General features: G+C 46.2%; 1 protein-coding gene across 9 annotated transcripts in view; it reads left to right on the forward strand.

Moving 5' to 3' along the window:
• Positions 1-13,605, forward strand: part of BNC2 (basonuclin zinc finger protein 2) — a 526,652-nt gene that overhangs the window by 13,126 nt on the left and 499,921 nt on the right. The gene's annotated exons all lie outside the window — the stretch shown is intronic.

The raw sequence follows: 13,605 nt of genomic DNA on the forward strand, positions 1-13,605 counted from the left end.
TGGACACTGAAACTCTTGGGTGCTGTCTGTAAAAGTGTACACTTGGTCTGACAATTTAGCAGATAGACGTGTACAGAGCTGTATACATACTTATGTAGAACCCTTCTGCTAATAATGTTGGCCTCACTGTGCATGGCACTATAAGAAAGGGGACAGGGTGTGCTAGTCGGATAGCTGGAAGGCAGATGCAGAATCCTTTAGTCGTCTGATCATGTTAAGAGTGCAGTGATGCATTGAACAGTCCAAGTCCAGAAGCATCCCACCTGCACGCATTCTTTTTTTTGCTGACGTTTTTCCAGATGGTCGAATGCTAGGTAGCACTAAGCGCGACAGCCTGACGAACATGGCCTGTCTGGTTGCGTAAGGTTGTGTGTGTACTAGCATGCAGTGACACCAGTTTGTGACCACTGCGGCTTTGTTACTCGGCTGAGCAGTAACACATGCAGATGTCTTAATGATGCACTCGCACTCATAAGAGCCTTGGTGCTCCGCCTGTGGAGCCCTGGGTATCGCCGGAACGTGCAAAGCAGCTGGTGGCATATTGCTGCTTGCCAGTCAGGCAAAATCAAAGTATTTTGAGACTCCAAAAGCTACAGAAATCTGTTTTGCCATGCCGGTGCGCTCTACGGCGGTAGTGTTTGCTCATGCTCTGTTGCACGGTCGTTTGTACAAAAGCTGAAGATGCCCTCCCGCCCCGCCACGCTGCCAAGGTTTACTCTAAATGGCGAAATCATATTTGTGATTTTTCTTTGAATCATGGCATCTCAAGGTGTTTTTTTCAGCGGTTTTGTTATAGAGAGGGTGCCCTGCTACCTTTCACTTCTATGGATAAAAGGATTCTAAACAAGCTGAAGATTCACCCTTCATTGAGTTCCGCTGTCAAACCAAAATGTATTTGCCTCTGCCTGGGCCTTTACCACGAAGATGCTCAGGCCTAATCCCAGGTTTTAGGTGTGGTACATTATGTGAAACGTTCTGTTTCAGTACCGCTTTTTTTTTAAACAAAAAATTGAGATGAATCATGGTATTTTGCTGTACCCCTTATTTGCTTGGAGTTGACATTAGAATAATTCCTCGCTAATCCAGTGGATATTGCGCCACCTCTTCAGATCTGTAGAACGCAGGGAGGTGCATCTCAGGTAAGGATACTCCCCCGGGGTAATGCCGATCGACAGTGTGCGTGTGTGTTTGACGTAGCACTAGGTCATGCAGCCAACAGCTAAAATTGTATATAGCACTGAACACCGAAACAAACCTTGGCCAGGACGGTTCCACTGTGAGAAGGTGAAGAACTCGGACACCTAGGAAAAAGTGATATTTTTAAACAACTACACCTTAGAAGTACCCCGAAAAAAATATATGCCGTAAAGCCACGGTTTGGTAACATAATTGAGGTTGAGGTTTGTGTGCAATTGATTGTGTAGAGCTGTTAATTGGATGGGATCTGGGTGACATTGACTGCAGATATACATGCATCAAATTATTTTGGCTTCATTCTCACACCGGCTGTTATTGGCACAATTCCTTACTAAGCCAGGACCAGAGTATTTATTGCGGACCCTGCACGTACCGGTCAGAGTACAAATCATAAAAATGTTTAATCGTTTGCAGAGGAGAGTCTGCTCAGGATTTTATTTTTATTGAGTTCCATGAAGAAAAAGTTAGCCTTCATAAGATGTACGGAATACAACCATTATTAATTGGCACTGGGATGCTAGGCATCTTGATTGGTTGAGACATGGCCTCCTCGTGAGGATTGTTTGGCGCGGCATCAAAGGATACATTTTTTTGCTTTCCCACTCTTAACTCAAATGTGTTGTGTTTTTCATCAGTTTCATTGCACAATATAAGATACGCTAAGAGTTGACGGCACAGATGTGTGTTCCCGTTGCTCCTCGGCGTATCAGGCACTTGACACTGCTGGGCCATAGAATGGGGTGTGTACCCGGGCATGCTTTACAGCACCTACATAGACAGAGCAGCGCTTTGGCAGAGGTTGTGATTGGGGGAGTTGGCAAGGGCACTGGGGACCGGAATCCCGGGTGTCACCACCGGTGTAGCCTGATGTGTAAAGGATGCTGCTCTCGGCCTCCTCGCAGAGGCCTCCTGTTCCCTGGTGGCCATGTCCCCCGACAGCAAATCAATAACATGACATTGACTCGCAAGCAGGGAAGGGATTCGGTGCAGGTGAGGAAGAGGAGTTTGTAAGTGATGCAGTGTACAAGACCAGTGCGAGAAAGACAGGAACGAGGGGAAGAGAAAGGAGAGATTGAAAACTGTAAAGTAAGGAGATGTGAATTTTTTTATAGCCATTATTTTAGGTGAGGTTAAGAGCACAGAGCGCGATGACCGGCCAGTGATGGTTCATTCGGTTTCTTATTGTGTCAGTTTGCAGTTTTCATAACAAAGCAATAGATTAACACATCTGATGGACTGTTTTTTTTTTTCACCAAAGAGTTGAATTACAAAAAAAAGCTTGAGTGTTCCTCTTTTTCGTGAATCCTGCATTCTCTCCCATCCTGTTCCCATGCAGCTCTGTTTTAGTGCTGCACCTCGTGGTGGTGCAGCAGCGGCGGCGTGATTTTCAGGGAGCTCCCCTTGGTTAAAAGAAGAATGTGTAAAATGTCAGCCAAAGGTGACGGGCGGGAACGGAGCCTGTGAGAGGAATTCCATTGGTCCAGCCCTGAAGAGGTTTTTTAAAAAAATCAAGCAGCTATTGTCTGCGTTTCCATCATTTTCACAAGGAGGAGACTGGGGTTAAGGAGGGGCCCGGCAGATGTACCCTTAAATGAGAACGTGGGAGGGGGTGGAACCCCCTTCTTCCGGAGGTGCGCCACTCCCTGTTCCCACCTTCACTACTCTTGCCTGAAACCAATGAAAGCAGCACAAATGCATGAGCTTGATCACACCATTTTCAGCTTGAGCTCATTATTTCACGCGTTTAAAAAAAGATTTTGAAGTGTTTTGGAAGCAAACGCCAGACGTTCTACAACAATGTGCACATTTGCAGTAAATTCATTGAGTTGACTTTCTATGTGCACTTTTTCGCAAGTCTAGACATTGAACGGGACAGGCCGGGCTCTTGTTATGACATTTTTTATTTTTCTGGTGTGTGGACTGTTTATGAAAGTTCTGGGAACACAAAATGGGGATCTTTCGATGCCAACAGGGACCCACGCAGACTTTGCCAGGCATTGTGCACAACCATGGGGGCTTAGAGCAACGAGTAGGGTGAAGGTGCAAGGCCATTAAGGTTTTGAATATTTGTTTACATTTTTTTGCTATGCCATGGTTAATTTCACAGAATGCTACAAAAGAAAACCTCTGGAACATGGATCCATGTTTGTGTTTTGGTCTGCGGCCATTCGGTTAAATGCATACTGCCTTTGCTCCCTTCACCAATCAAGATGCGAGATAAATACAGCGGCACTGAGCCACAGCCATTAAGCTATATAGAGATTTGGGTTCAGTAAAGATTAAGGAATGATTACGGAAGCATACAATTGGACTGAATGTCCAGGTGTCCATTTGTGAGTCTTACTATTGGGATTGCGTGTGGTTGGCGAATAGTGAAGACGCGTGAAGGAAGTGATATGTGCCACCCCCTCTTCTGTGCTCACTTGTGTTTTCTTAATCTTGATGTGTTGTGCACGGTCTGGCATTGCATGCATGGTTGTGCATTGTTAATTTTTGCATCGCTTCAGGCATTAATGCTCACCATTATGATAGAGCTGGCTGTAGGGAGAGCTAACGTGAATTTCTTGCAGTAAATGTCAGTCTCCGAATCCACGCATTGTTGTGTGCTTTCTTGTTGAGCTTTCTAGTGCACTATGTGTCCTCACATTTAGCACATCTCCTTGCAGGCACAGCTCACCTCCTTTCTCTTTGCAGCATTGTGTTGTGTTTTTGCATACAGTATGTTCCTCAGTATGGTTACACAATTTCTTGCAGATAGAACTCACTTATCTCCTATCAGCAATTCTGCCAGCTTTCTGCGTCTAAATCCATGCCATGTTTGCTGTCTAGTATTGTGTGATTGTACTTAGCATGCTACCCATATGGCTCTGCTCCTTTGCAAATAAAGATATTTCGTTATTCCTCCTCACTGCAGAACCAATTCTCTCCCTTGTTCACGCGGCTAATTGGCACGGCGTACAACCAAAGTAACAGGGGATTTTGGAATACTCAGTCATTCACTGTACATCTCCATTAGATGCGCAAAGGCTGCGTTTTGTAGAATGTGAGTTTGGAGGGTTCATGGTTGAAGCCAAGGGACAGACCTCAGCCAGGGAATGTACACGTCGAGTCAGTCTGTATGGCATTGCGCAGGGACACAGAATCGTCTGCGCGCAGCCTTGGGGGACTTCGAGATCTTTGACGTTCTTTTGAAACCAGCAATAGAAATAAACCATTGAATGATCTTTTTTCCCCTGGATCGCAGAATTTTCCTTTCACAGGGCCCTAGTGTATTTCTGTAAGATTTCTCTTGGAGGCGCGGAAAGGGATAAACCGTAAACGGAGCCAACACATGTCATGAAAAGGCACAAGATGTTTTGTGTCGGGCTTGGATGGTGTCTGTTTGTTCTGGTTCCCTTAAGGTAATGCCAGATCTGTTGCACTGACAACAGTAGAAGCCACAGCATACACAGTTGACAAAATCCTGGTGTCTGCCACCTAAAGTGCAAATGATGGAGACGTTCTTCATGTGGTAATCGGGCACTTCATTAACAGGTTTTCCAATGGACCTGGTAAGGTTTTGAAGTGGGAGTATTTTACTCCTTATTTTTTTTAAGTTGGGAGTAAAATGATTTTTTAGGGAGTGAAAATGTAAGTTCAATTCCCAATGGGGGTATTTTATAAGTGAGTAAAAATATGTTTTAATTAGGAAACGGAAATGTTTTTGTAATAAATATTTCTTTGCGCATAGCTATTGATACATATCAACAGATACAAGTTTACTTTTGATCAGGCTGCAATAAAAGCAATTTCTACCTGTGGTACTATGCTGCACTGCTGGCCCAAACATATCCATGGAGCACAAGGTCATATGTGTCTGTTTTCCATTCTACTTTTATTTTTTGGGAGTATTTGCATATTTTTAGGGAGTAAAAGTGGCCGTTACACCCCTTATCTGTAGGGCTGAGATTTTCATTCTCTGCTCTGTCCCGCTACAAACCCGCTCCCCAGTGGCTCTTTAGATAGGTGGCCCTGGCCCTTTGTTATCCAGTGACCATCAAAATGACTGTTACTGTGTATGTGTGCAGCCGGTAGATATCCCTGCTGTGAGCACTGGGATTGCTATCGCAGGAGGGGGAGAAAGATATTTAATGCAACAAAAGAGTATTTATTATTGGAAAATAGACTAGAATACATGCTCCCCCTCCCCTTCCATGGACATGTGACATTATCCTCCTGTGTCTGTGCCCAAGAGTGAATTCCATCGTCCCAGAGGCCAGGCATTATTTTGAAGCAAGCATTGTACCTCACTTGAAAGCAGCAGATTATATCAACAGGGCCCAGTCACTCCATATGAATCAGCTGGCGGGTCAGGCAAAATATGCAGGCAGAAGAAGGGTCCTGGGGAAGCTACAGCTTAGGCAAAATATGAAGGCAGAAGAAGGGTCCTGATGAAGTAACTGTGTGCCACAGTCTTAGCTCTCTATTTCAGTGTATGTTTCACACAATAGTCCATATTGGAATGTATTTTATCATAGTAGAAAGAAGGGTCATCTCTCATGAGAAAAGAAACCATAAGCAAGCTGCAAACCCGCCCCCAGAGTACTGGAAGGCATCAAATGCAACATTGCACTGCCTACTCAGGCCCAGACCGCAGGTGCCAGATTCCACTAAATGAGCATGAAAATCAGCATGCAGATTTCTTACCGCTCTTTGATGCCTAGCATCAATAATTGGGGTGCATTATACACACCTAAATATTGAACAGCTGAGTGTATTTTATGTGTGGCCCTGTCTAATAAGTGCAGTATTTTGTAGTGAAAGAAAACATTGTTGCAAATTAAGCTAAGCAAAATGTTGCACCGGATGCATACAAGCAACGATTCTTTAATTAATCTTTTTGTATTTAGTTGAAGAATGCGTCACTCCTGTTAATCTCTTTCTCTCTTTCATATGTATATGGGGAACATTTTCAAGTTGCAAGCTACTAGCCAGATATCAAAAGTCACACGCCTTCTCAATTCTATGCATACACACAGCACACCATTCCTTACTCGCTGTGACAAATCAACTTCCTGGGCACCAGTGGTGCAGGGAAGAATATTGGTTTCTAAACCATCAATCAGCCCCACACCTCTAGTACACCAAAAGGGATCTGAATAGATTGGAAACACAAGCAAATTATAACCCTCCTTGTCCAATTTTGGAAACGTGTACGGAACAGCGGAAAGGTCGTGGTTCGTCGGTTAGTTGCAACACACCGAAAATATAATTATTACTCAATAATAAAAGTGACTGTCCAGTCAAGGTTGTATTAAAACATCTACTTTATTATTATCACGACAGGCAGGTCTAGCACACTACAAAATACAACCCATCCTGTAAAGGAATGCAGAGTACAGACAGCTTCAAAGAAGGAAAAGGTATGCACTCTAGATACTGACAGGAGGGTAGTCGGTATAGTAATTAATCGCAATAGTTCACAGATACATGGTTTCAACAGAAAGGGAGCAATGGGTTATTAAAATGACACTAGGGGCCTTCAGAGAAGGACCGGGGGGACAGAACCACAATGTACCATGTGATATAGGAGTTCTTGGGGGTAGAGTCGGTTTCAGGGTGCTTTGCAGCTTTTGCAACAGAGTTCAAGTCAGGAGACAGCTACCAGTATCAGGCATCAGGCAGTTCGGCCAGTAAGGCTGGACCGACAGCTGCAGGCGGGCCTACACGGCGGCTCGGGTTCAGGAAGCATTGTCTCATTGCTGGTCAGTGGTTCTGAAGCACTGGTCGAGGTGTCCCGGACAGCGTCATCGATTGCAGCGTAACAACACTCAGCAGTGTAGTCGGTTGCAGCTCAAGGGGCTCGACTGTCTCGTAAATTACCTTTAAGGTGGACGTCAGTGCACTCCACCTAGCTTCTTCACTGGGCTTGTCGTCCTTTCAGGTGGATGGCCCAAAGCTGAGGAGTTAGTTGCAGGCAGCTGCCTTGTCCTTGGTTTGGTTCAGAGACTCTCTGGCACTTCCCACCTAGGAAGCCTACTGCAGAGCCGAGCAGGGCACGCTGTGTGCTGGCTGGGTACCAGTTTTGGAGCTGCGGGGAGTCCTCTGGATTTGGTATCTCCCTCCGTTCCCAGGGAGATGTTTAGTGGGTATCTTACTTTCCTCTTTGGAAATAAGGCAGACTGTACCTTCAACCAGGGTCCAATCTGAGTTATTCCTCATGCTGTTGGCGAAGCCTTCAGATGATCTGCCAAAAGAGGGGCCCTGTTCTCTGTTAAAGCCAAATGGGCCACAGGGATGGGTGGAGGCTAAGCCTACCTTAATGGACCAATCCTGGGGCCCCACCAACAATCTCCTACATGCATGAGGTCATAACCAGAGTGATTTGCAAAAGGTAAAGGGGTGAAAACATGTAATACTAAGTTCACCCATCTTCCTGTCTGTTGTGGATAAAAGAGTCTCTCTGGTCAATGGAGCGCTCTGTGGTTCTTGATTAAAGTGGCAGGTCTCCCTTGAAGCTGCAGCTAGACCAGACTTTATGGCACCGTCACTCCACATACTCATACCTTCTGAATTGGGTCCCAGTGCGGGGTTGACTACTGTAATACACACAAGTCCCGGACATGACATTTTACTGTCAATCAATACTAAGGGTGGGAGCTGGCTTCAGGATGGCACAGTGCATATGAAAGATTGTTGGGGTTTCCTTTCTCCTTTGTTAAGCTCTGTAGCCAGGCTCCATGTGGGCCTGCTTGAAGTACACTCTGTATAAGTATGTTAATTATGTTATTTGCTGTGACCAGCTGCAGGACCCAACAAAAGGACAGATTGGATCCATGGAGCCTTTGTTAGTTAATTAGGCTGTCCATGGCAGGAGCAAGGTGTAGCCCTCCCCCTTCTGAAATGACATGGTGTATTCCTGGCTGTCATAACCCAACTAAATATTACAGGCGGAACTCCCCCCAGAGTACACAGGTCTATGTGTATGTTGTGTGGTGAGCATAGAAAAATGTGTGCAGATTAGCCCCACACATTTTCCAGAGGTTGATCTACCATCATAAAATTTTATTTAAAAAAACCCAGGTGAGTGCACGCCCACTGGGCGGATGATTGAATTCCTCACACTCGCCAAAAGTCAATTCTCACTAGCTAGTGGCTATTGGCGAGTGCACATTTTCCAACTTGTAATATATAAGCAGCTGCCAAAACAGACTGTTTTGGTGCCTGTTGAAACACCAAGGTCGAGATACATGGGGGCCACCGTCCCATTAGTAGATGCACTTCAAAAGAAATCACACACGAGGCAGGAGGAGGAAATAGTCTTTCCTCTCCATGACATCCCATATTGTTGTCCCTGGACTAAAGATAAATATGAGAACACCATGAATGGGTTTGTTTATGGCGTTCTGAGAAAAACACCCTATAACACACAAACACATCTCTTCAGAGGAAGGGGAACCCCCTTCCAAAATACCTAGATTGGAATAGACTGTCTCTTATGAGGAGTCTGTTATTGAGCTAGATGCAGACAAGGATGCCTTTTTAGAAGTCGACTCTGGGGCAGACCCTGGGTTCCCGGATGATTGTACAGTCCAATCTCCAGATGTCACCAATGACCCTGTTTTGTCCGCACCTATTGCTGACCAGCTTCTTTATTATGACCTTGTTAAAAAGCTACTGATTTCTTTGAAATAGGCACCCAAGAGTCAGAAGAAGACAACTGACTCTGTTGATGACATCCTCAACAAGAAAAAACAAATAGGTCAGAACATCCCGTTATTAAAATCTGTTAGGAGACGTCTGCTACCCTACCTTTCTACACCTGTACAAACCAGGGCAGTCAATGGGCTCATACAAAAGCACTTGAAAACAAGCAGCCAAAAACCCACTCTTCATCAAGGGACCCTTGAAGCAACATTCTGTAGTGGTAATGAAGTGGGAGAATGGAAAACCAGACTCCCGTCCTTCACCTCTCGCGCTTGGCCTAGAGGGTCGCGGCCCAGACACCCGCCACGAGAAGAGTTTGCCCATTTACCAGATGACCAAATACCCTGGTACAGAAACATACGGATGTGTCCATCTGCCTGCCCAACAGCCCGCACTGGCCATGCCGACACCTGCGGCACGGACCAACTAGACTGAAATCTACACATCGTTAGAGATGCCATGACGACCTAGATAACGGGAAGCACCGCTGAACTATTATACACACTGAACATTTCCACACCAATCTACACGAAGAACATACTCAGTGCTCTGACGTAGGCGACAGGCTTATTCACGGACGTGCATCTTTATTATTTTTACATAGGCTTTCAGAATGCAGAAACGCAAGACGCACCATGAGCTCATTTATAACGCTTGCTCACGCTTCTCTTGAAACCCGTTACCATCATGAGAGATATAATGGAAACACGATACTGGCCATGAAACTGTATGCCACTATAACCTAAAGCATCCATGCACTAAATGGATTACTCGTGCACCAGGCCCAAGTAGGCCCCAAGCAAGAGTTCCCGTGGACATTAACAAAGCAAAAGTCAGGTTGCTGAGCCTGCAGAAAGAACCCAGTGGAGCAACTAGCCAAGGTCGTAATGTTGCAAACCCACAGTCAAGAAACAAATCTTCAAAGGCACGATGTTGCAACCTCGCACTCCACGTACCAATGTTAAAATCATATCTGCAAATTAAACCAGACATACAGTGGAAAAACAATATTAATTGTGCAGAATTATGCCTCAAACACGGTCCCTCCCCACGTGACCAAGCCGAACCTGACGAGATGCCAAAACCCAGGAGAGAAAAGGCGTCTGGGTACCTCGCTACGAGACGCAGGCCGACACACTTGAAAGGCTCAATGGACACCTGCTACAGTGGGAACGGTCAGTCTCCCACCTATGAATAAATCCTCACATTGCCTGCACGTACCCATATTGAAACACTGTTGCAACCACAGGTGCACCGTGTGCTGGGAACAACGGTGGTCCCAGGCTGGGGAGCTCACGGATGCACCAATCAGAACATGAGGTTCTTATCTCAGACGTCAGTAACGTTAGCCAATCCTCAGGGGTCTTCATGTAACAATTCTTATGTATCTAATTGTAGGGACAACCCAGATATACCACCTGACTACACCTTAACCACTAATATCATTCTCTATAGGCGTACTATACTAACCCCACCACTCGAGCAACCAATCAAGAGTGGCGATAGGTTCTTTTGGTAACTTTTTGGAATGACGCAAGTAGCGCGTCATAATGTAGTAAAAAGGGCCTGCGAGCCCCACTATTGTGTGTGTGTCAGGACGAACGCGTACGCTCCTTGACCCATCCCTGCCGTTTGCATAATAAACGACAGAAGTTGCCTTGCTCCTTGTGTGTGCCTCATACTCTGTCTCGATCCGAGATATACACGGGAGGAGTTGGGGCCTCCCTGCCCGGAGGTCTGCGGACGGCCCGGCCGACCCCGGCAGAATCCCCCCCGACAAGTTGGAGGCACTGCTGAGATCTGTTTAAGATCGACTTTTATTTTTTATTTTTCCAGGCACTCCCGTTGCGGGGAGGCCCGGCGGCGCGGCCCCCTCTGCCGTTGCCCCCTTCTGAGGACTACAGGACCATCGCGGAGCTGCGAGAGGACCGGACAGCGCAATCCGGATATTGGCCCTCGGGAGCCGGTTGAGAAGTATCCCGCCCGCGGTCGGCGAGTGTCCAGACATGGTCCAGACGAGGGGAGGTGGCGAGCCGCTTGGAGGGGTGCACGCAGTCGAGCGGCCCTGCATCGAGGGAACTTGGTGAGCATGACACGCACAACAAGCAATGCGAAATTGTGAGGGAGGGGGCGGAAGTAAATAAGGGAGGAGGGAGGTATTGTAAAAAGGTGGGGTGAAGGTTTAATTGAGTGATGATAATGGAATGAATGGTAGTGAATTGAGTGCGAGAGAAGGCGGCTAACGTTACGCGAAAGAGGGGGGCAGGGCACGAGAACAACACGTGCAGACGCTCGCAACAAAAAGCTAACGTTACGCGAAAGAGGGGGGCGGGGCACGAAAACATCACGTGCAGCCGCTCGAAAGACACTGATTGGCCTAAATCGCGACTACGTGTGAGGGTGGGTGTGTGTGGTTTCCTACGATTTGACATTTATCATTCAATGAGTAGATGAGGTTCCCTATTGTTCGAGCAAGAAACTCGATAGGTAGATGAGGTTCCCTATTGTTCGAGCAAGAAACTCGATAGGTAGATGACGTTTCCCTGTGGGCGGTGGCTAGTTACGTAGTTGCCCAAAACGGAAGATAATTGGCTGGTTAAGCCCTCCTGTTGAGGGGCGTATCACACGCGAGGCGACGCAGCGTGCGCAGTCCGGTTATAGTATTGATGAGATTACCTTGTTCCAGGAGAGACAGGAAGACAGCTGTAGGGTTAGCGGGGTAGATTGCAAGTGTATTTTGAATTTAAAGAACATAACACGAATATACCAGTAGTTCGAAGAAATAGGTGACGTCACCAGTAGGGATTTAGTAAGATATCGTGAACACAAGAAGCTTTGGGTTTGACATTGGTGGGGAAGAGAAACATGATAAAGGAGCGGACACGGAGATAAACGATAAACGAGTGGATCAAAGAGGAGAAGGGGAAGGGGGCGTGGCTGCGCACGGAGAACGCCGGCCACGGCAAGTGTAAAGGTGGGAGGAGAACGGGGAAAAAGGACGACTGTGTAAGATCGTCGTAAGGGGTACGCAGCTGCAGGGGGCTGCGTGCGCTTCGGCCGCAGGGGGCCGTAGGGGAAGGAATATAATATAACATCATAAATATATTTGTTTTATAATTTTTTTTTTTGTGATTATTATCATTGCATAAATTGTCAAAGGATTGTCGTAAGTCCCCACACTTGCGGGGCAAGGTAAGCAATAAAAGGTTGTATGTTGCAAACTGGTAGCAAGGGGAAGGGTAAGAAAGGGTGTGCTAGTATGTCATACGGGAGAGGGTTGGGAGGGTGGGGGAATACCCTCACTACCCCACTACAACATATATGCACCACACTGCCACCACATAGGGAGAAGTTAATTAAGTACAGCATAGAGTGGACCCAGGGGACGGACAACAAAATGTTGACACCATGGCCGCCTAATGGTAGCTTTGACCCATATGCCCAACATTCACTATTAAACCATCTGCACAATACATACAAGGGGAAGAAGTTGGCAAACCATGTGGAGGTGTTTAACTTATGGAGGATGTTCCAGGGGTCTAGACCAGGACCAAATGGAATGTTCACTATGGGGGAAACACCGGAAGAAAAGGAGATTAAGAAAGAAGGAACGGATGGGGAAAAGGAGAGTGAAGGAACAAAGAATATGGGGAATGAAAAACTGGGTGGAGGAAAGGTTGATAAATTAGCTGACATAAAACAGGAACCGAGCAATGAGATACCCTTAACACCGGGAGTGAAAACAGAGGGGGGAGGGTTGTACCCTTTAAGAGAATTAGGAGAAATAAAAGGACAGTTAAGGGCGGCTGAAGGATACTCAAACCCGGCATACAGCCCTCCACCATATGTGGCTCATGGAAAGATACCAATGGGGGACGGGAGGAGAGAAGAGCAGACTGTAGAGATAGGAAACGATGAGTGGGTAGCTGCACAGATATTGTTGAAATTACGAGGATCACTAACTGGAGAGGAAAGGGAGGCGGTAAAGAGAACAAACGAGGATAGTGAAAGAGAGAGTGAAATGAGGGGAGAGGAGCTGCTACGGCAGAAGGAAGAGATTTTGGAGGAAAGATTAGCTAAACTAAGGGATGAGCAGAATGAACTGATAAAACAACTTGAGGGGGAGGAAAGAGAGAGAGTGAGGAAAAGGAAAGAAGATAAGGACGAATTGGAAAAATTAAGGGAGCAAAGTGAGGAGAGAAAGAGGGAAGCTGTAAGGGTAAAAGCAGCAGCAGAAAGGGTATCAAGAGTAGTGATGAGGGAGAAGAAGAAGGAAGAAGAAGAAAATGAAAAGGAAATGGAAATATGGAGGAGGAGGATAATATCAGAGACAGCTAAAAAATATGAAGAGGGGAAGGTAATAGAGAGTATAGTAGAAAGAGAAAGGGTGAAATGGGAAAGGAGGAGAGAGGATGAAAGGATATTGGAAGAGATGAGCAACGAAGTAATGGAGGAATTAAAAAGGAAAAGAGAGGAAAATAGTAGGGAGATGGAGGAGAGGAGTGAAGGGGAGAGAGAGGAGAGTAAGAGGGAGAGTGAAAGATGGGGAGAAGTATATAAAAATAGAGAGGTAGCAACAACGTCAGCACTAAGGGGAACAGGTGGTAACAACGGAAAGGAAGAGGGAGACCTAATAGACTTAAAAACTGTAACAATAAAAGGAAAAAAGGCAGAGTGGGGGGCGCAATTTATGAATGATTTTTGTAGTGAGGATGGAAGGAA

This window comes from Ambystoma mexicanum, chromosome 6p (genome assembly GCF_040938575.1).
Source record: "Ambystoma mexicanum isolate Mex_15411 chromosome 6p, UKY_AmexF1_1, whole genome shotgun sequence".
Classification (NCBI taxonomy): Eukaryota; Metazoa; Chordata; class Amphibia; order Caudata; family Ambystomatidae; genus Ambystoma; species Ambystoma mexicanum.